The sequence below is a fragment of the Lycium barbarum genome, chromosome 2 (assembly GCF_019175385.1).
Source record: "Lycium barbarum isolate Lr01 chromosome 2, ASM1917538v2, whole genome shotgun sequence".
Classification (NCBI taxonomy): Eukaryota; Viridiplantae; Streptophyta; class Magnoliopsida; order Solanales; family Solanaceae; genus Lycium; species Lycium barbarum.
The window spans coordinates 97,984,003-98,010,630 of NC_083338.1; positions in this window are offsets into that span (position 1 = coordinate 97,984,003).

Genomic DNA, 26,628 nt, shown 5'->3' on the forward strand with positions numbered 1-26,628 from the left:
GGCGGAGAGTGAGATGACGATGCTTTTTGTACAGCCTTTAAAAGATGCCACATACTATGAAAGACTGATAAGTGTCATCGGACAAAAATTTTCTGAAGTCATTAGAATGGGAGATTTCATAGAAGAAGGAATCAAGACAGGAAGAGTCACAAATCTTGCGGCCTTGCAAGCAACAAGTAAGGCAATTCAATCAGATTCAGCTAAGAAGAAAAGAGACGGAGTGTCCGCAGTCATGACCATCCAGGAACGAAGACCAAACCAGATGTTAACCTACCAATACCCTTCATCCCAGCCTTCATATTATAGCCAATACACCCAAGCCCCTCAGCCTTATTACCAACCTCCACCCACTCCCCATCCTGTTTACCATACACAACCAGCATATTACCAACCCCGAACACCTGTCCACCAAAGCCCATCACAATACCAGCCAACTTACTCGACTCAACCCCAATACCAATCACCAAACCGTCCATAAAATACACCCAGACCTCGCCCAAACTTTGAAAGAAGGCCAACCAAAACCTACACACCGTTAGCCGAACCCTTAGCCCAATTGTATGAAAGGTTGAGAACCGCAGGGATACTACAACCAATTCAGGGAAGAGTTCCTAATCCCCTTCCTGGATGGTATGGCGAGACTAAATGTTGTGCATATCACTCAAGAGTTACTGGACATGATACTGAAAATTTTCTTACTCGCAAAGACAAAATCGAAGCATTAATCAAAGAAGGGGTCATCCAGATCAAAGGAGCTCCCCCAAATATAAACAACAATCTGCTGCCCAATCATGGTGATGCAAATGTGAACATGATTACCATTGATGAGGACTGTGATTTGGAAGGGACTATTGTGCCAGTCAAAAAAGAGAAAAAGGTTGAATCATCAGCCTTTGTTGCTCCAGTGATCACGGTCCAAATGAGGGCCCCAATTGAAGTGGAAGTGCTCACTCCAAGGCTTAGAATCACGGCCTTAGTTGCTCAGACACCTTCTTTCAACACAAAAGCAGTTCCCTGGAATTATCAATCTGATGAAAGGGACAAAGCAAAGGGAAAATTGGTTGTAGAGACTGTCGCTGCTGAATTGACTAGATCTGGGCGGTGTTATGCCCCCGAGGAGGTAGCACGAGGAGAACCGAGCAAGGAAAATGGCCAAAAGAAGGCTGTGACTGAGGCTGAAGTCGAAGAATTTTGGAGAAAAATGCCAACTAAAGAATATTCTGTCGTAGAACAACTAAAGAAAACACCAGCCCAAATTTCTTTAATGGCATTGTTGATGAGTTCTGAAGCTCATAGGAACGCTATAGCAAAGGTACTGAATGAAGCTTATGTTCCGACTGAGACTTCCAGCGAGAAATTTTCAGCTATGGTGGGAGAAGTCCTCGAAGCCCACAAAGTTTCTTTTCATAACGATGAGTTGCCACCTGAAGGTTTGGGGCACAACAAGGCATTGAACATTACATTCAAATGCAGGGACAAGTTTATTTCCAAGTTGTTGATTGATGGGGGTTCAGCTGTGAACATATGTCCTGTCACTACTCTCCGTGCTTTAGGAATTGATATCGGGAAACTTCGCAACAGTCAGGTGAGAGTCAAAGGTTTTGATGGAGCTCAAAGAGGTTTCGTGGGAGAGATTGACCTAGCCTTGGAAATCGGACCCGTGGAGTTTATGGTGGAATTCCATGTAATGGATATATCCGCTAGCTACAATTTGCTGATAGGAAGGCCATGGATCCACATGGCTGGTGCAGTCCCCTCTACCCTGCATCAAAGTTTGAAATTTGTCTGGAATCATCAATAAATTGTGATCCATGGAAAAGGCAGCAATTCGATCTACCCCGAAAGCTCAATTCCTATTATTGAAAGTGTAGCGAGGCTGGATGGATCTGTCTTCCATATCAAGGAAACTATGTGTGCTGCTCAAGCGGAAAGGGTAAAATTTCCACAGGTGCTTATGATGGTGGCATGGGAAATGTTGAAGAATGGTTTCCAACCTGATCGAGGTCTTGGGGTGAACTTGGATGGAATAGTGGAACCGGTTCAATTACCCGGGCAAAAGGATACTTTCGGTCTTGGATACGAACCCACTCTTGAAGAAATTGCACTGGCTAGTCTCAAAAGAAGAAGTGATATTCCCTTGCCAAAGCCTGTTCCTCTCCTGAATCGGTCATTCTTCAAGGAATCCGTCACCCAAGAATCAGAGGAAGCTGCTGAAGACAACCTCGTGGAAGGTCTCAAGAATTTATTCATTGCCGAGGAGGAAGCTGAATGCAACGTGGTTCTGGATGATTGCCTTGAAACTCCAACTACTTGGGATGCTGAGCCTGGAGATGTTTTAAACAATTGGACTTGTACCCCGCCCCCAATTCTCCGGGAATCTTGGTAGACAATTTGTATTTGATGAAAAAACACAATTCAAAATTGAGGCCTAAATCGTGTTTATGTTTTTGTTGTGTTTTTTCTCCAAACTTTTGAAAGCTTAAGTGCCAAATCCAAACTATGCTTTTCTATCTCTTACCCCGTCTTTATTTAATTAATTTTTCTCTTATTTTTCAGCAATCAAACTAGTAAATCTGCTGATACTGTGAATGTGACACGTAATGAAACAAACGAGCCCATAGTAAATGCCGAGCAAGATTCTGAAGAGTGTGAAGAGTTAACTAAGGATTTTGGACATTTTGAGAATAAGACAAAACCAAATTTGGATGAAACAGAAACCATAAACTTGGGAGATTCAGAAGCAGTAAGGGAAACAAGAATTAGCATCCATTTAACTCCGTCACAAAAGGAAGAATTGACCAACCTTTTGAGACAGTAAATAGACATGTTCGCATGGTCTTATGATGATATGACGGGTCTGAGCACAGAACAGAATGGCCAAAGCTTTCAACAAAAGGTAAGACCGACAGTTCAAACCGGAGCAATTGATGTTGAAGCGCATATTCCCATGCCAAGATGAAGCTAAGGGAAAATTTGCACCTAATTGGAAAAGGCCTTACATGGTTCGCGAGTACTGACCAGAGGAGCATTAATTCTAGTAGAAATGGATGGAGAAGTTTGGCCGAAAGCTACTAACGCAGATACCGTCAAGAGATACTACGTTTAGGAGCTTTCATTTATTTTGTATGTAATATCTCGTAATGCCTTTCTATGTAATGAAGCCACGTTCCCTCGGCGGGATACGTAAGAAACCTATATCAGGTTTGGTCTTTTAAGATAGAAATTTCCAAAAAATTCATTTTGCCTGTAATATGAACTACGCCCGACCTGATTCCCGCGGTGGGATACGTAGGCGGCCTACATAGGCCTCGGTCACATTATTAGAAAACCTCAGTGTTATTTTGCTTTGTATGTTTTGAACTAGGCTTAACCTGATTCCCTTAGTGGGATATGTAGGCAGCCTATATAAGGCTCGGTCTCATCATTTTAAAAGTTCAACATCCACCTATGCCAGAAACTGGGACAATTTTAAGGGCATCATTGCAAGACGACATCGAGAGACATGAAAGAGTATATGGCCAACAGAGTCATCAGACAAAGGAAAGACTTCGGAGAAAGGGCATTCGCTTTGTTTCACAGTGTGTCACAGTCCCAAGTGCAGCAGAAATTATTTATCATTATATACATATTTTTATGCATATTTCCTTTTGAAATAATATGATTTTAATCAAATAGTTTTACTAATTGGCCAAGACTTAGAAATAGGCGGAGGTTATAAGTCTAGACAAAGTTGGAAGCATGAAGCATCAAGAGCCGGATCTTCAAAGTCAACGCGAATCAACCCCCCCCCCCCCCCCCCCCCAAACTTACAAATTTTCTTTGAATGCAGATTTCCAAATGGCGGAAGCTGAAATATGTATTGTTGGCAGTCTTGCAAGGATTGCGCATCGAGTAGTTTGAGCTTTCTTATAACAATTATGCCTCTCGAATGTCAATAATTCTCGAGATTTGAGATAAATTAATGCTTAAGTCCTGCAAATGACTTTTCAAATGTACCGACGCACAAATATTTTCTATTGCTCTCAAATGCTTCGCATAAATGCTTTCAAATACACTGCGCATGCACTATTGCTTTCAAATGCCCCGCACCGTACATGCACTATTGCTTTCAAATGCCCTGCACATGTATAGCATTATTACTTTCAAATTCCCTGCAAACGCAGTGCATAAATGCTCTCAAACGCACTGCACATGTATTGCATTATTACTTTCAAATGCCCTGCAAACGCACTGCATAAATTTTCTCAAACGCACTGCACATGTATTGCATTATTACTTTCAAATGCCCTGCAAGCGCACTGCATAAATGCTCTCAAACACACTGCACATCTATTGCATTATTACATTCAAATGCCCTGCAAACGCACTGCATAAATGCTCTCAAACGCACTGCACATGTATTGCATTATTACTTTCAAATGCCCTGCAAACGCACTGCATAAATGCTCTCAAACGCACCGCACATGCATTGCGCTATTACTTTCAAATGTCCTGCAAATGCATTGCATAAATACTTTCGAACGCACAACACATGAATGCACTGCACACGCATAGCACCGCCGCTTTCAAATGCTCTTCATGAATGCTTTCAAATGTACCATAAATGCATTGCACCACTGCCTTTAAATGCTCTGCATAAATGCGTTCAAGTACACCGCACGCTGATTGCAATACAACTCTCAAATGTACCGCACATACATTTCATGGCTGCCTTCAAAAGGCTTTGCAGCGCTCACGCATCGCACAAATGCTTTCATCCGCATCGCAGAAATGCTTGCAAATGCACATGCACCGCACAAATGCTTTAAATTCACCGCACAAATGCTCTGCACCATGAATCATGTTGGTTTAAAAACCTCATTTTCATCAATCATTGGGTTTCGGAAGAAAACCTCATTATGCCGGTTTAGAAAGCCTCATTTCTCATAAATCATTCGGCTTAAATAGCCCATATTCATATCCGGTTTAAGGCCTCATTTTCATTAATCATCGCCAAAGGCATCATTCTCATGAATCATCGGCCTAGAACCTCATTCACATTAGCCTCAGCTAAGGTTATCATTTTATTAAATCATTGAAGCTTTTTCACGGGTTTATTTTACATAGCTTTACTTTCGATATTTGTTTTTACTGACTGTTTTATCTAGTTTAAGTTTCGCAGGAGCTTTAGCGCAACGTGGAATTATTTCTTCAACAGCGAACTGGGGTAATTTGTTAGGAAGGATAATCAGACTTCCCGACAAGGGTCAAGGATCTACCTCGAACACTCGTCTCCAACCCCAAATATTCCGCTTGCATACCAACATGTTCATATTTCAGAATTCTCGAGTTGGGTCATAATACCCGGTGTCATCATAATTCGACATTGGGATAATATTTTGCAAAGATTCGCGCCAATCGGGACTCGTTATTCATAGGTGTCGTAGTTTATCCCAGAACTACACACAGCCTGATTCTCGTGCAACCCGAGATATGTAGGCAACTCGGAGACCGGAGTTCGACCATAATCCTCTGAAATTTTCATTACCCTTAGTCCTCTAAAATCCTTTAGTCGGGACAAAATAGGCTACTGAGTCAACGTCTTTGCCCGAAAATTCTTTCATCATTACCTGTCAAAGAGGGACAAGATGTTGACACCTAATTTTGTCCTGCCTTCCTCCAAAATATTTATTTACGCTTCTAATATTTTTAGAAATTTAAGAAATAATTATTTTACTACAATTATTAGCTCTCTATTAATACCAGCGTTTCATTAACCTATTGTAGTCACTAGCTATTACTATTTTTTTTACCGTTACTACCACCACTATTATCATTATCATTATTATTATTATTATCATTATTATTATTATTATTATTATTATTATTATTATTATTATTATTATTATTATTGTTATTATTATAATTTGCGGTATGATCATTTCAGATTTTTTTTTACCCTCTTATGCACACGCATCGCATTTATTTTCGCGCATTTAAATAATAGTGTTTATTTACTGTTGAACTCTAAAAAATATTATCGCACGGCTATTACGACGTCATATAATTTTATTTTTTATCTGAGCACTAATAAATACATACTTTTACATTAAATAATATTTTGGCACACGTTAATATGTAATTAATCGAAGGAGGTCTTTTATGCAAATTTAGAAGCCCAAAATAGCACAAGAAGAAATTATATTTTTTAGCCCATCTGCCCCAATCAATTTATAAACATTTTCGGACCAGCCCATTACCAATCAGCCCATCTAATTATCCCAAAGTATTCAACAACGTGACCTCTCTCGTGTCAACCCCTTATCCGCAGCGAATAGATAAAAAAAAAAGAGATTTCTGGGCCAAGCCCAACAACAGCAACAGATCGCAACAATTGGCCTAAAATGGGCCGATCCATTTAATTTCTGTCCCCCTTCTACCCTATTTACTTTGTGTATTTGATTTGCATTGTATGACTAACACTTTATCTTTGTTTTTGTTTTCTTAGTGTAGAGAATTCTAGCGGAATTAGTGGGATTAGTTGGTGATAATGGGTAGTTAGAGTTGAGTTTGCTTTTGAAATAACGTATTTAAAGGTTTAATAATTTAGCCTATTTTCATCGGTTCAAGATTTCCTTTTAATTACTCTTTTACAAGTTTAAAATGGGTTGAGTAATCAAATTAAGAATTAAGTCCGATTTCAAATCATTCACCTACTTCAAATTATAGCCTAAACGTTATTTTATAAGTTTCTTTTTTATGTTCTAAGTTCTATGGTTAATTTTATATAAAGGCATTAAATGATCATTTCTAGTAACGGCTATAGATGAATCTTTTTTTTCTCAAATTTAATTTAAATACTTACCTTTCAAACAAAGCCCAATTTTTCATAAAAGAGAAATAGTTATATTTTTAAACTACTTTCCATATGACAATAAAGAGCTAATTTGCTTATTGCTTTCTTGACCTTATTTGATCACTTAATAAATTTGAGCAATTTAAATCAATTAATACTTAATTATTGAATTATTTCAAAGGCATATTAGTAAATTGACTAATCCAACACATTTTCTAGTATAATATGGCTAAAGTCTTTTCTATAAATTACTTCCTCATTTAATTTAAATAGCAGCCTTATGTTCTCTATTTTTCAAACCTTGATAACATTTACAAACTATTTTCCTAAATATTCAAAATGTTATGTTTGCATTTTTAGGCCTTAATTAATTAACCTAAGTTTGGTCGGTAACCATAATTAATGGATTCTAAAGGATGCCTAACCCCTTCCCTTTAGGATAATCAAGAGCCCTTATCTAGAATCACTAATTAAGTAGACCATTACTGTGGTTTAGTTTAGCTTTACCTTAGTTAATAATTAGGTGCCCTAATTCACCTTTAAAATTAATTAGGTGGCGACTCCTTAAAATAAACAAAAATGGGAATCACTAATATGTTGTACTCGACTTTGACCCGTTTAAATGGGGTATAACATATCTGGGAGCGACTAAGATGTACCGTGACTTTAGACAGCACTATTGGTGTCGTCGTATGAAGAGTGATATAGTTGATTTTCTGGCTAAGTGTGGAAATTGTCAGCAGGTAAAGTATGAGCACAAGCGATCCAGCGGGGTGCTTTAGAGGATGCCCATTCCCGAGTGGAAGTGGGAGAGGATTACCATGGATTTTGTCACGGGTCTTTCGAAGACCCTTGACAAGTTTGATTCTATTTGGGTGATAGTGGATCGGTTGACTAAGTCTCCTCACTTTGTTCCGGTTCAGGTTTCCTATACCACGGAGAAGTTACCCAAGATGCATATTTGGGATATTGAGAGATTACATGGGATCCCTATTTTCTGTTGTATCTGATCGGGGTACTATCTTCACATCCCGATTTTGGAGGGCATTTCATGAGGAATTAGGTACCCGATTGGACTTTAGTATAGCTTTCCATTCCTGGACCGATGGCCAGTCCGAGCGAACCATCCAGGTGCTCGAGGACATTTTGAGAGCGTGTGTTATTGACTTTGGTGATAATTGGGATCAACGCTTTCCCTTGGTAGAGTTTGCATATAATAACAGTTATCATTCGAGTATTGGTATGGCGCCTTTTGTATGGTAGGAGGTGTAGATCTCCGATTGGTTGGTTCGATAGGTTTGAAGCTCGACCTGGGAGCACGGATCTATTGAGAGAGTCCCTTGATAGAGTGAGAGTTATTCAGGCCAGGCTCGTGATATCTCAGAGTCGGCAAAAGATGTATGCAGACCGGAAGGTCCGGGATTTGAAGTTTACTATTAGTAACCAGGTTCTATTGATGGTTTCACCCATGAAGGGTGTTATGAGGTTTAGTAAGAAAGGCAAGTTGAGCCCCATACATTGGTCCGTCTGAGATTGTGGATTGTATCGGCGATGTAGCTTTTGAGTTAGCATTGCCACCAGGTTTGGCGGGAGTTCATCCGGTCTTTCATATTTTGATGCTGAAGAAATACCATGGCGATGGTACCTACATTGTCTGTTGGGATTCTATATTGCTTGATGAGAATTTAACTTATGAGGAGGAGCCTATCGCGATCTTACATAGACATGTTCGGAAATTAATGTTAAAGTAGATTGCTTCTGTGAAGGTGCAATAAAAGCACCGCCCTGTGGAAGAGGCTGCGTGGGAGACTGAGTCTGATATGCGTAGCCGATATCCCCAGTTGTTCATTGATTAAGGTATTTCCCTATTCTTCCTTCTTTCTTCGCTCGAGGATGAGCAACGGTTCGATTGGCATCTGATGTAACGACCCGTTTGGTCGTTACAGTCTCTCCGACGTTTTCACCTATTTTAGAGTATTTATTAGCTCACTTTTGACCCGAAGGAACGTTGACATGCTTCTCGAGGTGTCTAGACTGGATTCGGGCAATTTTGGTGAAAATATAGGCTTAAAGTGAAAAATGGTTGACCCAAAGTTGAATTTTGGGCAAACGGACCTTTTTTGAAATTCCGTCGATTCCGAGAGGTCCGAATGATCGTTTAGAACATGTATGTGTATTTGTTTCAGCTCCCAATGCATTCGGATGCATTTCGGGACTTAGGATGGGAAATTGGAGTTAAGGCATCGGGGGTTGAATCAGTCAATGAGACCTCCTTTGGAAATTTTGAGACCACGAGCGCGTTCGCAGCGTATTTTTGGGTGGATCTATGTGTTTAGTTTGAGAGCAGATGGCCTCAAAAACAACTGGGGATTTCGATTGAAGACTTAGAAAAATGGGGGATTCTGGTGTCTGGTGCCCGCAATGGCGGCACCGCTGCTTTGGTGAGTTGGCCGCCCAACGGCCAGGTATATTGTTGGCCATATCGCTGTGGCGGTCTCCCAGCAGACGTAGCAGCGCCACTGTAGCGGCATCTCTACCGCCGTGGTGGTGACGGGCAGTTATTTTTTCATTAAATGTGTTTTTAAAAAGTCTTAGACCCTCATTATTTCCCATCTCGATATTTGAGCTTGAGGAAACTGTTATTGGAGATAAATTAGAGAAATTCTTGGAGGTAAACCTTGCCTAATCCTTTACGCTTCCTTAATCACAACCATCTTAGATTTGCCCATTCCCTTTAACAATCCCTTAGAGGTGGAATTTGAAGGAGGGTTTTAATGAACTTCCCCTTAGGCTCATGTATCAGGAAATTGATGAAGTTTATGTTAAAATTTGACGAATCTAAGCTTATTAATCATATTTCTTCCACTTTTAGCGTTGAATTTTGGAATCAAAGGCTTAGGGTTTATACCTAATTTGGGGGTTTACTTGAAATCAGAAATTAGGCTAATCCTTGAGCTAAATCAACAATTGGTGGTTGGGTTATGATTACCTAGTACTTCATTTGATATTTTCCCCCGAATTTCCCATTTTCCCTTGTGGGCCCGTTTCCCAAATTGTAGGGTTAGAATTGACCTAATTGAAATCCTAACAATATTAGTATCATTCTTCATGATTTCTAATATAGAATTCAATTATGCTAAGACTTCTTTGGTTCTAAGCTTCAGTAGAAGGGCAAGGCAAAGGAGTGAGTTGTTGGTGTTGCGGTTCGGCAGTCAGGTAGGTTATGGCTTACCTTTGGTGAGACTTCATATAGTGAAGCACATATTTAGATTATAATGTCGGAGACAGCATGTGAACCCTCGGGTATGAAGTCGGGTTAGATATTGCCTTAAGTTGGGCCCTGTTGTGTGTCGGGACTAGCCACCCCATTTTGTGTGCTTGATTGTTCCATTGTGATGGTTCGATGCCTTGAGTAATTGGTAGATATCAGAATCTGTGTTATTTTCTTGACTGAGATAGGATTGATGCACTGTTGTAGGTGTTCGAACTATGATACATCGTTAGCAAACCCGTTGTTGGTACTTGTTATATTGATATACTGTTGACATACCACTATTGGTATTATGATATAATACATTATTGGCGTACCCGTAGTTGGTACTTGTGATTTTAATATACTGTTAGCATACTACTGTTGGTATTGAGATATGATACGTTGTTGACGTGCCCCATTATTGGTACTTGTAATTTGAACTTGATTGTTGATGATTGATATATGCATTTCCCGAATTCTCACACATTCAAGATGCATGGCCGATACCCGGTGACGATCCGGTATCGTTAGTTGAGTAAACTGATATTTTGATAAACTCTTTACTTGAGTGATTATGAAAAGGCCCATGTTCAAAGATCAATTCCAGAATCGTTGACTGTATGAAATTGATATTTGATAAACTCTTTTACTTGAGTGATTGTGATAAGGCCGATGTCCGAGGTTCAATTTCGGAATCGTTGATTGTGTGAGACGGATATTTGACAGACTCTTTTACTTGAGTGATTGTGAGATGGCCGATATCCGATGATCTATTCCGGCATCGTTATTGCACGGCCGATTCCAATCATATCTCAAAATCGTTATTAGTGCATGGACTCTGCGGGTCTCCCGGGGTGGTGCCAGTGAGACTCCTCCTGTGAGCAATTAGTCGAGGTCCCGTCTTTCTGTTGGGCAAAGATCCAAGACGGGTGGCACTTAGACTTCGCGAGTCACACTGGGTTGTGCTACCGAGACGTCGATATTTCCGGCTGGAGTACCTGTGTACACCTCATTTGCATGGCATTACATTGCATTCATTCCATCATTGCACTGCATTGTATTATGACTTGATTGAGACACTTGGTGATTGGAATGCTTGATGTATTGGATTGCATCAGACTTGACATATTTGGGTTAGACGCTTTACATAGGCGGTGACGAATACTTTGTTATGATTATATTGTCTTATACTTGCTAGATTCCTTGCTTATCTGCTTTATCTTCTGAATTGTGTTAGCTATACTTAGTCGACCGATGATGCCTACTGATATTTGGCACAAATATCATGTTTTGTGTCATTTTACATCCAGCTCTTATGACTTTTATCGCTTAAATCATGATGCAATCGTCGTATTTGAACTTATGTCGTTATCTTTCATGTGTATAGGTACGATGATGACCAACCATGGAAAATTGTGCTTAAAGTGATTGATTTTGGAAGCATATGACGAGTAGACGAGGTGACGAGTCGAAGACCACGAAGGACGAACTAAAAGGAAAATACTTCGACTGAAGGGTACGCTTTTCTTCCGCATCGCGTGAAGAAAGCGGACAAACCAGCCCAGGCATTACTTTGCGCGATCCTTCCGTATCGCGGAAGGAAAGCGGGAAGCCTCAATACTTTGCGCGATGCGGACGGAAAGCGAGGTTCTGCGCAAGCTTTCCCGGTTCGACTAGGATTAGGTTTACTTATTTTCTGTTTTTACCCTAGACTATATAGACGTTTTATGAGCTGAGAACGGTGTGCTGGGATTATTCAAAGACTTGTAAGCCACCGTTCTCTTTTCTCTCTCTAGGTTTATTTTATTTTTCATCTGTTTCAACCCTAGATTATTCATGGATTCTTTTGTCTATGATTGAATCATGAGTAGCTAAACTTCTTAATTCTAGGGTTGTGGCGAAAGACTTGACAGTTGGTTTGATGACAATTATTACCGATTGATTTTCCATATTTTGGGTTACTTATTTATTCTTGATCTTAATTGTTTGATTATCTGGCCAATAGTTAGACACTATTTGTGGTGCGCGAATTGAACTTGAGAAAGGGAATTCACGTACGTAATAAGAATAAATAGAGTTTGTTCGATTTAATCGTTTCGCTACTGAGGATAGAGATATACCCTTTAGCCCTACTTAGTTAAATACGGAGAAATAAATGCGTTCTTGTTACCTCTGATGACCATAGATATATAGGCATTATAGTAACATCTACAGGCTTGTGAGTAGTTCGAGAGAATAGCATAAAGTATAATTAACCCGTCAACTAGTAACCCAGGAAATAAAATAGGTGGAATTGTCTAAAGATCAACTGGATTGTCGAAAGCCATAACCCTAGATCTTTCTCTATCTGATAATTCTTACAATCTTTGTCAAGATAGTCCCAGTCACAAAAACACCCATCACAAATTGTTTACTTTTCAGTTTTGGTTTAGTACAACAAACATCTTGATTTTCACTTTCTTGAATAGTTTCATTCGAATTTGAATTAGCTTAACAGTAGAATCTAAGTCTCTGTGGGATCGATATCTGGACTTAACAGTCTATATTACTTGTACGACCACGTATACTTGCGTGTGCGTTTGGGAGCAACAAGTTTTTGGCGCCGTTGCCGGGGACTTAGAAAAGTTTACTGTTTTTCTAATTGAGTTTTTTTTTCTATTCAAGTCTTTAATTTTTCGTTGTTCTACTTGTGTCACTTCAGGCTTCTCTGCCAAGCACTAGAAGTTCAGGAAAACCGTTAGTTGATCTTGATCACGAAATCGAAAGAACATTTCACCGACAGAGAAAAATGGCTAACGAAGCAGCAAGACATTCTCTTGAACAGGCAGAAAGGGATAGAGCCAAAAACGGCGATGAACAGGGTGAAAGAGCAGCTGCGAGGGCACAAGAACAACAAATTCTTTTATCCAGTTATACTAGGCCTAGTCTGGCAACTATTGCTAAGGCTATTGTTAGGCCTGACATTACTGGAAATTTCGAGCTAAAAGAAGGAACAATGCGGCTGGTCCAACATACGTGCCAGTATATGGGTAAGTCTAGTGAAGACCCGCATAAGCATTTGATGCAGTTCGTGGAGTTGAACGAAAATTTCCAATATAGAGATGTTCCTGATGATTATGTGAAGCTGTCCTTATTTCCGTTCTCACTGATTGGCGAAACGAGCGAATGGTTGACGAATCTACCTGCAGGTTCTATCACTTCTTGGGAGATATTATCAAATAATTTTATCGACAGGTTCTTCTCACCTAAGAAAACAAAGGAGCAGCGAGGAAGAATTGATAACTTCACTCAGACAGATTCTGAATCTCTACCACACGCTTGGGAAAGGTATAAGGGCTATCTGCGAGATTGCCCCCATCACATGCAGCCAAAGGAGATCATTGGCAACTATTTCGTAGAAGGTCTAAATCATGAATCAAGGGCCCTGTTAAATGCTTCAGCTCAAGGGCAGATCTTAAACAAAACATATGAAAAGATGGAAGATCTCCTTGAGATGATGTCTGAGGGTCATCATGAGTATCATGAGAATAGCTGGGGGTTACCACAAAAAGTTACAGGGGTTCTTAAAGTTGATGATGTTGCAGCTATTCGGGCTGATATTGGTACTCTCACTAACGTGATGTTGAGGGTGTTTCCTCAAGCTTAGCAGATTCAACCAGTTCAACATATTCAGCAGGCAGCATGTGTAAGTTGCGGTAAACCTCATGATTATAACAATTGTCCATTGAATCCAGAGTCTGTCTATTTTGTGGGACAACAGAATCGCGATATTGGTAATCGGGGAAACTATTATGGAAATAATTACAACACTCCATTTGGGAAGCAGGATTTCCACAAGCCGAACAATTATCAGCAACCTCAAGCTCAGCCAGCTAGCAATTTAGAGGAGATGATGAAGCAACTCATAACCCAAAATCAAGTGATGCAGCAGCAAAATCAGAAAATTCAGAGTGAGATGCAGAAATCTATTCACGAACTTGAGCGTCAGATGGAGCAGATGGCTCTTATGCAGAATGTCAGACCTCCGGGTGGTCTTCCGAGTGATACTGAAAAGAATCCAAAAGAATGCAAGGCAGTCACCTTGAGGAATGGTAGAGAGAGAAGAAGTGCCGCCAAAAAAGAAGAACATAGCAGAGGCAGAACTTATTCCTACTAAGCGAGCTGAACCAAAGCAAACACTCGCAGAGAAACATGTAGAGGAAGTGGTGCGACCACTCCCTCCCTTTCCACAGCGACTTCAGAAACAGAAAGCAGATTCGGCTTGCAAGAAATTTCTTGAACTCTTAAAACAGGTACACATCAACATACCTTTGGTGGAGCTTTTGCAAGAAGTCCCAAAATATGCTAAATATATTAAAGATGTGGTCGCGAACAAATGGCGTTGGACAGAGTTTGAGACTGTTGCACTTACTGAGGAGTGCAGCTCTAGAGTAAGGAGTAAAATTCCCCCAAAGTTGATTGATCCGGGCAGCTTCACAATTTCGATTACGATTGGCAACATTGAAGTTGGGCTAGCATTGTGTGATTTGGGTGCTAGTATAAATCTGATGCCCACCTCTGTGTTCCAAACGTTGGGTTTGGGAGAGCCTAGGCCAACCACTATTACGTTGCAGTTGGCTGATCGATCTCTTTCTTATCCTGATGGTATTATTGAGGATGTTCTTGTGAAGGTAGGCCCATTTATTCTGCTGGTTGATTTTGTGATACTTGATTATGAGGCAGATAAGAGTGTTCCTCTCATCATGGGGAGAGGATTCTTGGCCACTGTCGATGCTGTGATCCGAGTGAAAGATGGGAAGATATCCATGACAGTTAATGGAGAAGAGGCGACTTTTGATGTGTTTAAGGCCACCAGGCTTCCAGCCCATTATGAGGAGTTGAAGATGATTTCTGTGGTGGAACTCGAGCTCACTAATGTCGAGTTAGATCACTTTCTAGCTTCGCGAGTTCCGTTGGAGACAGCTTTGCTGTATGGGGAAGATTTGACAACCGATGCAGAAGTGGAGGAGTGTCTTGGCATTCTTGACACTTCAATTGCTTATCTACGAGCAAGTGCACCGGTTGAGGAGCTAGACAGACCAGAGTCATAGAAGCAGCCAAAACCATCTATTGAAGAGGCTCTCGTTCTTGAGTTGAAACCATTACCTCCTCACCTTCGCTACGCTTTCTTGGGTAGTGGAGACACATTGCCCGTAATACTCTCTTCTTATTTGACTGATGTGCAGGTTGAACGGGTGTTACGAGTGCTAAGAGATCGAGTCAGAGCCCTTGGGTGGTCGATAGCTGATATTCGAGGTATTAGTAGCTCCTTTTGCATGCACAAAATATTATTGGAGGAAGACAGCAAACCCAGTATTGAATGCCAGAGGCGACGGAACCCGATCATGAAGGAGGTGGTGAGGAAAGAGGTAATCAAGTGGCTTATCAGCTGCATTATTTATCCCATCTCGGACAGCAATTGGGTGAGTCCTGTACAACGTGTCCCGAAGAAAGGGGGCATGACTGTGGTGGAAAACGAGAAGAATGAATTGGTGCCTCAACGAAATGTTACGGGTTGGAGGATATGTATTGACTATCGCAAGTTGAACAACGCCACCAGAAAAGATCACTTTCCTTTGCCCTTCATGGATCAGATGCTCGACAGATTGGCTGGGCACGATTATTATTGCTTTTTGGATGGTTATTCGGGTTACAACCAAATCATGATTGCACCTGAGGATCAAAATAAAATCACATTCACATGTCCATATGGCACATTTGCATTCCGGAGGATGCCTTTCAGTTTGTGCAATGCTCCAGGTACCTTCCAGCGATGCATGATGGCTATTTTCACCGATATGGTGGAAAATTATGTGGAGGTATTTATGGATTAATTCTCTGTTTTTGGAGATTCTTTTGATGACTGTTTAAATCACCTTGATGCCATGTTAGCTCGTTGTGAAGAGACGAACTTGGTACTTAACTGGGAAAAATGCCATTACATAGTTCGAGAGGGAATCGTTCTTGGGCACAAGATATCGAGCAAGGGAATCGAGGTTGACAAGGCGAAGATTGAAGCAATTGAAAGATTTCCACAACCCGTTTCAGTTCGGGGAGTGCACAGTTTTCTTGGGCATGCAGGATTTTATCGACGGTTCATCAAAGACTTCTCTAAAGTTGTTAATCCAATGTGCAAGCTTTTGGAGAAAGATGTGAAGTTCGTGTTTAATGAAGCTTGTCTGACGGCTTTTGATGAGCTGAAATGAAGGTTAGTGTCGGCTCCTATTATCATCGCACCCGATTGGTCTCTGCCATTTATTTTGATGTGTGATGCAAGTGATTTTGTTGTGGGTGCTGTCCTTGGTCAGAAAAGGGACAAGATCTTTCATCCTATTTATTATGCTAGCAAGACACTTGATGCAGCCCAGATGAACTATACTGTCACAGAGAATGAGTTATTGGCGGTTGTCTACGCCTTTAACAAATTCCGATCATATCTTGTGGGCACGAAGGCGAATGTCTATACTGATCACACTGCAGTTCGTTATTTGTTTGCAAAGAAGGATGCAAAGCCGAGGCTCATTCGTTGGGTGTTGCTGCTGCAAGAGTTTGACATCGAGATTCTTGATCGAAAGGGCGCAGAAAATCAGGTAGCAGATCACATATCGAGATTAGAAGATCGGGGACATGTGGATGAGGCAGTGGCGATTAAGGAGACTTTTCCTGACGAACAACTCTTTGCTCTTCAATCAACTGAGGTGCCATGGTATGCAGACATGGTGAACTTTATAGTGAGTGAGATTTACCCCCCGGGTGCTAATCACGAGAAGAAGAAGCGAATTTTACATGACAGTCGTTTCTATGTGTGGGATGAGCCCTATCTCTACCGGGTTGGCACAGATCAGCTGATCAGAAGGTGTGTTCCAGAGGAAGAGGTCTCAGCGATTCTCGAGAAGTGTCACTCATCACCCTATGGGGTACATCATGCTGGTGACAGAACAGCTGCAAAGGTACTTCAGTCCGGGTTCTATTGGCCAACTTTGTTCAAAGATGCTCATGAATTTGTGCGAGCATGTGATAGCTGCCAGAGAACCGGAAATATCTCCAAGAGTAATGAAATGCCTTTGAAGGGCATCTTAGAAATCGAGCTATTTGATGTGTGGGGTATTGACTTCATGGGTCCCTTCATACCATCCAAGTGGAATAAGTACATATTAGTTGTTGTAGACTATGTCTCGAAGTGGGTGGAAGCCATTGCACTTCCCACCAATGATGCTAGTGTGGTGGCGCGATTTTTGAAAAAGAACATTTTTACAAGGTTTCGGACCCCTCGGGCCATCATCAGTGATCAAGGTACGTACTTTTGCAATCGTCTCTTTGATAAATTGCTGCTCAAGTATGGGGTGAAACACAAGATAGCGACTGTTTATCACCCTCAGACGAGTGGTCAAGTGGAGGTATCGAACAGAGAAATCAAGAGGATTTTGGAGAAGACGGTGAGCGTAAGTAGAAAAGATTGGTCATTGAAGCTTGATGATGCTCTGTGGGCATACAGAACAGCTTACAAAACTCCGATTGGCACATCTCCCTATAAGCTCGTCTTTGGTAAGGCATGTCATCTACCAGTTGAGCTTGAGCATGGAGCATATTGGGCGATCAAGAAGCTGAATCTAGACATGGTTCAAGCTGGAGAAAAGAGACTGTTGTAGCTGCACGAGTTGGAGGAATTTCGCTATCATGCTTATGAAAATGCGAAAATGTATAAGGAGCGAACAAAGAGAATTCATGACAGGCGCATCCAATCTCGTGACTTTGAGCCTAGGCAGTTAGTCTTGTTGTATAATTCTAGGCTGAAGATCTTCGGTGGAAAGTATAGGAGTAAGTGGTCTGGGCTATTCGAGGTAGTTCGTGTGACCGCACATGGAGCAGTTGAGCTAAAGAAACCCAACTCGGATGAGACATTCTTGGTGAACGGGCAAAGAGTGAAGCATTACTACGGGAGTCCACTGACCGCGCGAGGTCCTCCATCGATCTAGAAGAGGCTTGAGGAGAGCCCATGTCGTGTCGCGACGTTAAATCAGGCACTTCTCGGGAGGCAACCCGTGTGAAAAAAAAAAGAGTGCCGTGCCACGACCTTAACTAAGGCGCTTGTTGGGAGGCAACCCAATTTTTTGTATGATATAGGTCACGTTTATTCATGTTGCAGGAATTGGGAGGAAAGAAGAAAAAAATAGAGTGCCCAGTGATTTGCGCATCGGTTCCACGATGCGGACCGATCGCACATAAAAAACAGAAACCTTCAGTGATTTGCGCATCGGTCTCGCGATGCGGACCGATCGCGCAAAGTACTGAAGTCTCGTGCTTTCTTTCCACGATGCGGACGGATCGCGCCGGTCGACCCGGTTTGCATTTGTTTTCTTATTTATGATATATCCGTGCCCCTTCACTCCTGCTCCTTCACAAAAACAGTCCCCTTCTCACCCACATTCCCTTTCACACGAACAATCCCCCTCCCCATCCCCTCTCTAACAAAAACAACTTCAAGGTGCTCCACTCCATCTCCCATTAACATCACAAGGTAAGTGGGTTCATCTTCCATTTTTTTTCCTTTTCCCATGTTATTGATGGTTGTATTTGTAAGGTAGGGATATGGGTATAGGCGAATCTTGGGCGAGGATTGGTATTGCTTGTATGGTATGAGTGAATATGGCTAGAATGTGACTCCCGTTGCAGAAGGGAGGTTTCCCAAACCCACCATTGTTGTCAAGAGTTAAGGGGCGATTTTAGGCCCACAAGGTGTTCGATAAAAGTCCTAAACCAAGTTTTTGTGGAAATTGTGAAGTCTTGAGTAGCAATGGAACATTAACCAAGCATAGGAACCCTTAGGCATCCCCTCTCACCAAAAAACAAAAAATCGAATTGTGAAGGAGAATTGGAGAAGTGTGAATTTCCATCCCAAGCCCTACAACATGAAATAGCTTACTTTGTTCTTGCTTTCTTTATCATGTAGGAGTATTTAACTTCTTTGATTTTGATTTTCGTAATATAGTTTGAAGTAAGTGTGGGGTTGTGCCACGACCCTCTTAGTTACTGACCTGTACTTCTCGTGTGGTAACGCGTTGTTTTGCAGGCAAGATGGTTCACGCCAAGTCCAAAGGCAAATCTGTCGCCTCCTCTTCCCAAGGCACAAAAAGAGGGAGAGCACAAAACCCGTCCAAAGCGACAAAAGGGCAAACATCCGGAAAGGGCAAGCATCCCGCAGTTGTCATTCCTCTGGCATCTAAAAGGACGCCCCACCCCCATCTCTCTGGGGACGGGGCAGAGTGATATGCAGGGTTTGACACCTCGAAGGGATACAATCATGAGTGAGCTATCAGTCGAGTCCCTTTGAAGAAGAATTTTCGGGATATCTACAACCGTATAGTCGCCATGGGATGGACGTCTGTGTTTGAACAACCGGGGCCTGTGAACATTGATTGGGTCATGGAACTTTACGCTAGCATACCAATCCGCGGGAATCCAGATTCTGTATTCGTTCGGAAAAATTGGGTGCCATTGACGGCGTCAACTTTGTGCGGAGAAATTGGAGTCCCGGATGTGCCTGTTGAACCATTGCTAAAGTTCATCAAAAGGCCCGATTATAGGGCTATCCGGGAAACTCTTTGTGGAGCCAACTCCAAAGCTCAATGGGCACGATACTCAGGGCCTCTTCGGAAGCATCGGAGCATGAGCATGAGTAATTTTTGTAGAGAAGCCCGAGTGTGGTTGCGCCTGCTAAATGCTAGAATCATGCCACTTGATCACTTCTCAGAGGTACAAATGGAGAGAGTGTGCATAGTGTATTTCCTGATGACAGGGCAGCCGGTGAACATTGGGTATTGGATGATGCAGGAAATTCGAAGAGTGCGGGCTGGCAAGTCTAAAAGGCTGAGTTATGGAAACACTCTCACTTCCTACTTAATGTGGCTTGACGAGGAGTTGGCATACCCTATTGATAGAGTACTTGAGGCGCCCATTGAATCACTCGACATCTCAAATGTCATGGCCCCAGCGAGTGTGTCCGGACATCATTTGACTCTGGCAGAGGAGAGGTCCGCCCAATCCAATGTACTAGCCCAGCTTTACATGGGGATGATGGTGGCGAGTGAGCACTTTAACATTGATCTCTCAAGGGTCTTTATTCAGAACCCCCACACTCCACATTCTCGGGCACTTGTGGGCGAGCTGTCTCAGTTACCTGCGGATGAGGACGAAAACTCGGTTGATTGAGTAATGGCTACATTCAAAGAAGGGGAGGAGGTAGAGTCGCTTATGCAAGGCAACGACAATGAAGAAGAAGAGAACACCGAGCCAGATGATGGCGAGGCTGATGATGAGGACTACATCGACGAGGACGACTAGGCCCTAAGGGGCCCCAGGGAGTATTTCTTACCTTGCTTGCGCTTTGTTTGTTTTCAAATATATGCATTGAGGGCATTGCATAATTTTAAGTGTGGGGTGGGAAAATACATCCCTGGTTTGTAACAACATGTTTTGAGGTTGCGGATGATGATTAGTATGCCTTAGGATTATTATTTTTTCTAGTAGTTTTGCATCTTAGTGTCGAAAAAAAAATCAAAAAGATTTTATTTTCCTTATTTTTCTTTGATAACTTCTTAAGTCCCTCATTAGTAGGAATTCATCATCCACCCCTTGGGTTTTCTTATGGCCTCGGTTCTTTCCCGGGGGGGGGGGGGGGGGGGGGGCTTTGAACCGGGCGTAGGTAGATTTTTCTTTAGTCATAGAAAGGGCTTTTCCTGATGACAACCTGCTTGAGGGAAAATTAGTCCTTAGGATAGGTGTATTCAAATGCTAGGTGCACGGGTTAGGTGAAGTATTGGCATATGAGTGATCTTGAAATTTTTTATGAAAACATGCCGTGAAATTGTATCACTTTTCTTGAAAGCAATTGAAAATGGTTTTTGTTTGACTAGTATGACCCACTTGGTATTGTTGATTTTCATTGTTGTTTGATTCGAGGGACAACCGGATCCCTCTTGCGTTGATTGTGTGCCATGTGTGAGTAAGGTTTTGCATTTGAATCCATGTTTGGTATTGACATCTAGAACTTGCCCTGTGTGTTCACAAAGCGAAATGAAGTTCGGTTGAGCCTAGAAAATGATAGAGGCGTTTCTTTGATTAGTCACTAAAAAGCCTAAAACTTTATCCCACCAACCTGCAAATAGCACCCTAGTTAACCCTTTTTGAGCCTTTAGCCTTTTCCTGGACAGCAGTTAATTAGCCTTTACCCTTTCGTTCTATAAAACTTGATTTTTGATCCAAATACTCTATGAGCACTTTAATCATTTACATGTATAATGAGAGTTGGGATGTGAAATAAAGAGGGGAAATGGTTGTTAATTATAATCTAGGAAGACAATGGGAGCACCGAATGAACAAAACTAATTCACTTGTTAGTTAGGAATTGAAATTTGTTTTTGAAAAAGACAGAAAAAAATGTAGCGAAAAAGTTTCCCTTCTAACTTGTGTGACCTTTAAAAAGAGTGGTGCTTAAACAAAGAAAATGGGTGAATTGGGAGACGTTTAAAGGTTGGTTGGTGTTGAATAAGGACTAATAAAGAAATTGTGCAAGAATGATAAAAGTATATGTATTAAAGTGCTTAGGGAGGTTAGTCACTATTATCCAAATAATTCCTACCCGTCTCTTAGCCTACATTACAACCCTCGAAGTCCTACTAGATTCTAGGTTCGTCTTACTTGTATTAGTGGAATGGTTACACTACGGGCAAGCCTATGGTATGTCGTATTTTACATGTGATATTATTTTTAAGAGTGAGCGTACGTATTGATTTTAGGTCCATTGATTTAAACATATGTGATTCTTGAGATATATGGACTACTTTATTTTGGTGAGGGCACATAAATAGCAATAGAGTGGTGAAGTGTTGATTTCTTGATCATAAGGTTGCTTACATGTTTTAAAGTGGTGTCGCTGGGTCAATTGGTTTAAAAAGTGAAGTGTTTTTTCAGGAAGGTGGTCCTTGGTGCCAAACATTGAAAGTTTTAAATCTTTGGCATGGCTTTCGCAACTTGGCTCATTGTTTTGGTTTTGAAAATTTTCTTTTGAGATAGTCATACTAGCCAAATCCCGTTGCAGACCTGTTTGAATGAGTTGAGCTAGAAGTGTAGTTTGGTGTAGGTTTGAGTTTGCTCGAGGGCGAGCAAAGTCTAAGTGGGGAGTGGTGATATTTGGCACAAATATAATGTTTTGTGTCATTTTACATCCAGCTCTTATGACTTTTATCGCTTAAATCATGATGCAATTGTCGTATTTGAACTTAAGTCGTTATATTTCATGTGTATAGGTACGATGATGACAAACGATGGAAAATTGTGCTTAAAGTGATTGATTTTGGGAGCATATGACGAGTAGACGAGGTGACGAGTCGAAGATCACGAAGGACGAACTAAAAGGAAAATACTTCGACTGAAGGGTCCGCTTTTCTTCCGCATCGCGTGAAGAAAGCGGACAAACCAGCCCAGGCATTACTTTGCGCGATCCTTCCGCGATGCGGACGGAAAGCGGGGTTCTGCGCAAGCTTTTCCGGTTCAACTAGGATTAGGTTTACTTATTTTCTGTTTTTACCCTAGACTATATAGACGTTTTATGAGCTGAGAACGGTGTGCTGGGATTATTCAAAGACTTGTAAGTCACCGTTCTCTTTTCTCTCTCTAGGTTTATTTCATTTTTCATCTTTTTCAACCCTAGATTATTCATGGATTCTTTTGTCTATGATTGAATCATGAGTAGCTAAACTTCTTAATTCTAGGGTTGTGGCGAAAGACTTGACAGTTGGTTTGATGACAATTATTACCGATTGATTTTCCATATTTTGGGTTGCTTATTTATTCTTGATCTTAATTGTTTGATTATCTGGCCAATAGTTAGACACTATTTGTGGTGTGCGAATTGAACTTGAGAAAGGGAATTCACGTACGTAATAAGAATAAATAGAGTTTGTTCGATTTAATCGTTTCGCTACTGAGGATAGAGATATACCCTTTAGCCCTACTTAGTTAAATACGGAGAAATAAATGCGTTCTTGTTACCTCTGATGACCATAGAGATATAGGCATTATAGTAACATTTACAGGCTTGTGAGTAGTTTGAGAGAATAGTATAAATTATAATTAACCGGTCAACTAGTAACCCAGGAAATAAAATAGGTGGAATTGTCTGAAGATCAACTGGATTGTCGAAAGCCATAACCCTAGATCTTTCTCTATCTGATAATTCTTACAATCTTTGTCAAGATAGTCCCAGTCACAAAAACACCCATCACAAATTGTTTACTTTTCAGTTTTGGTTTAGTACAACAAACATCTTGATTTTCACTTTCTTGAATAGTTTCATTCGAATTTGAATTAGCTTAACAGTAGAATCTAAGTCTCTGTGGGATCGATATCTGGACTTAACAGTCTATATTACTTGTACGACCACGTATACTTGCGTGTGCGTTTGGGAGCAACACCTACCAGTACTGTTGTTTGTACTGACCTGCACTTGCTGCATTCTTTTATGAATGCAGAGTACCAGGTCGGATCTACTTCTGTGACCCATGGCTAATCGACACTTCAACTTTTTCTCGAGTTTCCAGGGTGAGCATGGCGTCCGCTGACCTTAAAGACATTCCTATCGTATGTCTTATTTTTACTTCAGAGACATAGATATTATGTATTAGTATTCTAGATTGTATTTTTCTACTTATATGCTCTTGTATTATTCAGACTAGACCCTGGGGTGTTTATTGTCTTCCGCACTTTCGACTACTTATATATAGATATATCATTAGACTTGCGTATTTGTTCTATTCCACTGTTTTAAATTCATTCTTCCTGTATTTTTTCATTGTTGGGTTGAGGGTTCGCTTATCGACGTGGGAAAGTAAGTGTCCGCACGGCCTATGGAAAATGGGTCGTGACAGTAGCATTATGGTTTCATCGTATTATGCATATTTTTCTTCATCTATGTTGCCCGACTCACTCGTTTCGCAACATGTCTTGACATTTAAGGTTGCTTTATTGTTCTTATTACTGAAAAAAGAAAATTCAAGGAGAAATATGTTAGTATAAAACATGCATGCAACAAATAAAAATAGTTTTAACAAACCGAGGCTTTCATTTATTTAAAAATATTAGGAGTACAAACCGTGGTCCTGGCTTAGGTCAAGCCATTTCCATTTTTAAAACATTACGAGGTATGTCAGTCACAAAGAGGGTGAGTAATCGGGCCTCGACCGATTCTCCCCATTTTCAAGATAAATTCATCTTTTTCTATTGAAGAGCCAGTAGCGGGATAGAGGTCCAGTTAGACAGCTGCTCGTCGGGTTCTGCCTCTCTGATGCTGGGTGTTTTGGTACATTTTTCTAGAATCACGGAGCAATCTTCTTGTTGAAATAGCATCTTTATCCCTTATCAGTGTCAGCATCGTCAGGCATAAGCATTTTATGAGGGAATGACTGGTACAGATTTGGAATGGGTTTGCAGAGATCAACAACCTCTTATCTCTTCTTGGAAGGTATCTCTTCCTCTGTAGGGATGTAGCCAAGCCCAAAGACAAAATTATCTTGAAGGATAGGAATGGGCTCAGTGATTCCCTGCAAGTTCTTTCCTAAACCTCTTTCGGGTTCAAACCCGTTCAGGATCATGGTGGAAGCAATCATTTTATACACTACTGGCATGGGAGTTTCTAGGGAGTCTATCTTGTGGACCGCTCCTACTAACTCCCCGATTTGAAAATCTATTCCATTAGGTGTGGCTTCAATGACAGGTAAGGAATTATCCGGATAATTGTGCATGTTGGCTTCTCCATGGATCACCACTTCTTCTCCTTCCCAGACAAATTTTACAGATTGATGGAGCGAGGATAGTACTGCCCCTGCCATATGGATCCATGGTCTTCTTAGAGGTAAATTATAATTGGCTGGTATTTCCATGACTTGGAATTCAGTGGTGAACTCAGCAGGTCCTATTTAAATATCCAAATCAACTACTCCAATGGCGTCACAACGTCCTCCGTCAAATGCTCTTATGTTAGTGTGGCTTTGACAAACCTTTTCAAGGTCGTACCCTAGCTGAGTCAAGGTAGATTCGGGGCAAATGTTAAGTCCTGCCCCATTGTCAATTAATACCCGGGTTACCACTTTGTTGTGGCACATGATAGTGATGTGTAACGCTTTGTTGTGATTTATGCCTTCCTTGGGCAACTCTTGCTCTGTGAAGGTAATTGAATGTTCCTCCATAACATAAGCGACCATTTCGGCCAGGTTTTCACTATTTGTTCCAGCTGGAACATGAGCTTCCTCCAACACCTTCATCAAAGCCAGGCGGTGTTGAGGTGAACTTTGCAGCGATGCCAGCACCGATATTTGGGCAGGCGTTTTCTTTAGATGCTAAACAATGGAGTATTCTTTCGGCTGGATTCAGCACCAAAAGCCTTCAGCTTCACCTTCAATGATAGTCCTTTTCTGATTACCCTCCCTTCGGATCCCCCTTGGGTTAGGTCTTCAGCAGTATAACATCTCTCTGATCTTGTGATACCATGTGCGGTGGCCACTTGGACTACAAACTCTTTCCGAGGCGGCGCCGAAGTCACCTGAGCAATGTGTGTTGTCACTGGTGCAGGGACTAATACCTTGAATTACGGGCATTCCTGTAGGGACAGTGACGCTACCGTACGTTCAAGTTCTTTCACAGAATTGCGGATTATGAGCCTTCCTGCGACCCAGTCTTCTTCTCTCTCAATCATGCGAATTACATTGTTGCCATGGTTCGGCAACCGATTGGTGTTCACATTTGGAGCACAATTTCTTTCCGGTGAATCAGGTCCTGTATTTTGTACTTGAGATTTATGCAATCTTCAGTACTATTCCCTATGCCATTTGAGTGAGAGCCACATGTTTGGTCAGCTTGGTAAAACTGATTTTCTGGATCGACGGCCTTCGACGGAAGCACTTGAATCATTCCAGCTGCGCTTAATCTTTTGATCAAATCGGTCCGAGATTCAATTAGCAGACTGAACACTCGAGGAGATTTCTTATCAAAATTTGGACGTGGCGCATTGTAGGCATCTGGTAGGGGTTGATTATGGTAAGTATTGGGTTGGTTATTTTGTAGGGTACGGTAGATGGGTGGGGGAGTCTGATAATTTGGCTGTGGAGCTTGGTAATTAAGTAGGGGCGATTGGAAAGTATTTGGCGGAGCATGGTAGTTTTGGGGTGGTGATTGGAAGGTTAGTTGCGCGTAATATATGGGCATTGTGTTGTAAGGGTGGGGTACATAGGCATTTGGAGGAGGTGAAGCATATGCTCCCATCGGGAAATCTTCCCTTCTTTTGGGCTTAGGTGTGTGGGATATCCTAGCCACGTCTTCTTTCTTCTTGCGCATGAACCAGGTTGAACTTGAACCAGTGGATTTTCCAGTCATGCTTATGATTCGGCTGGCTTTGATCTGTCTTCTATGGCCTCGCCCATTTTGACCAATTCAGACGAAGGTCTCCCCG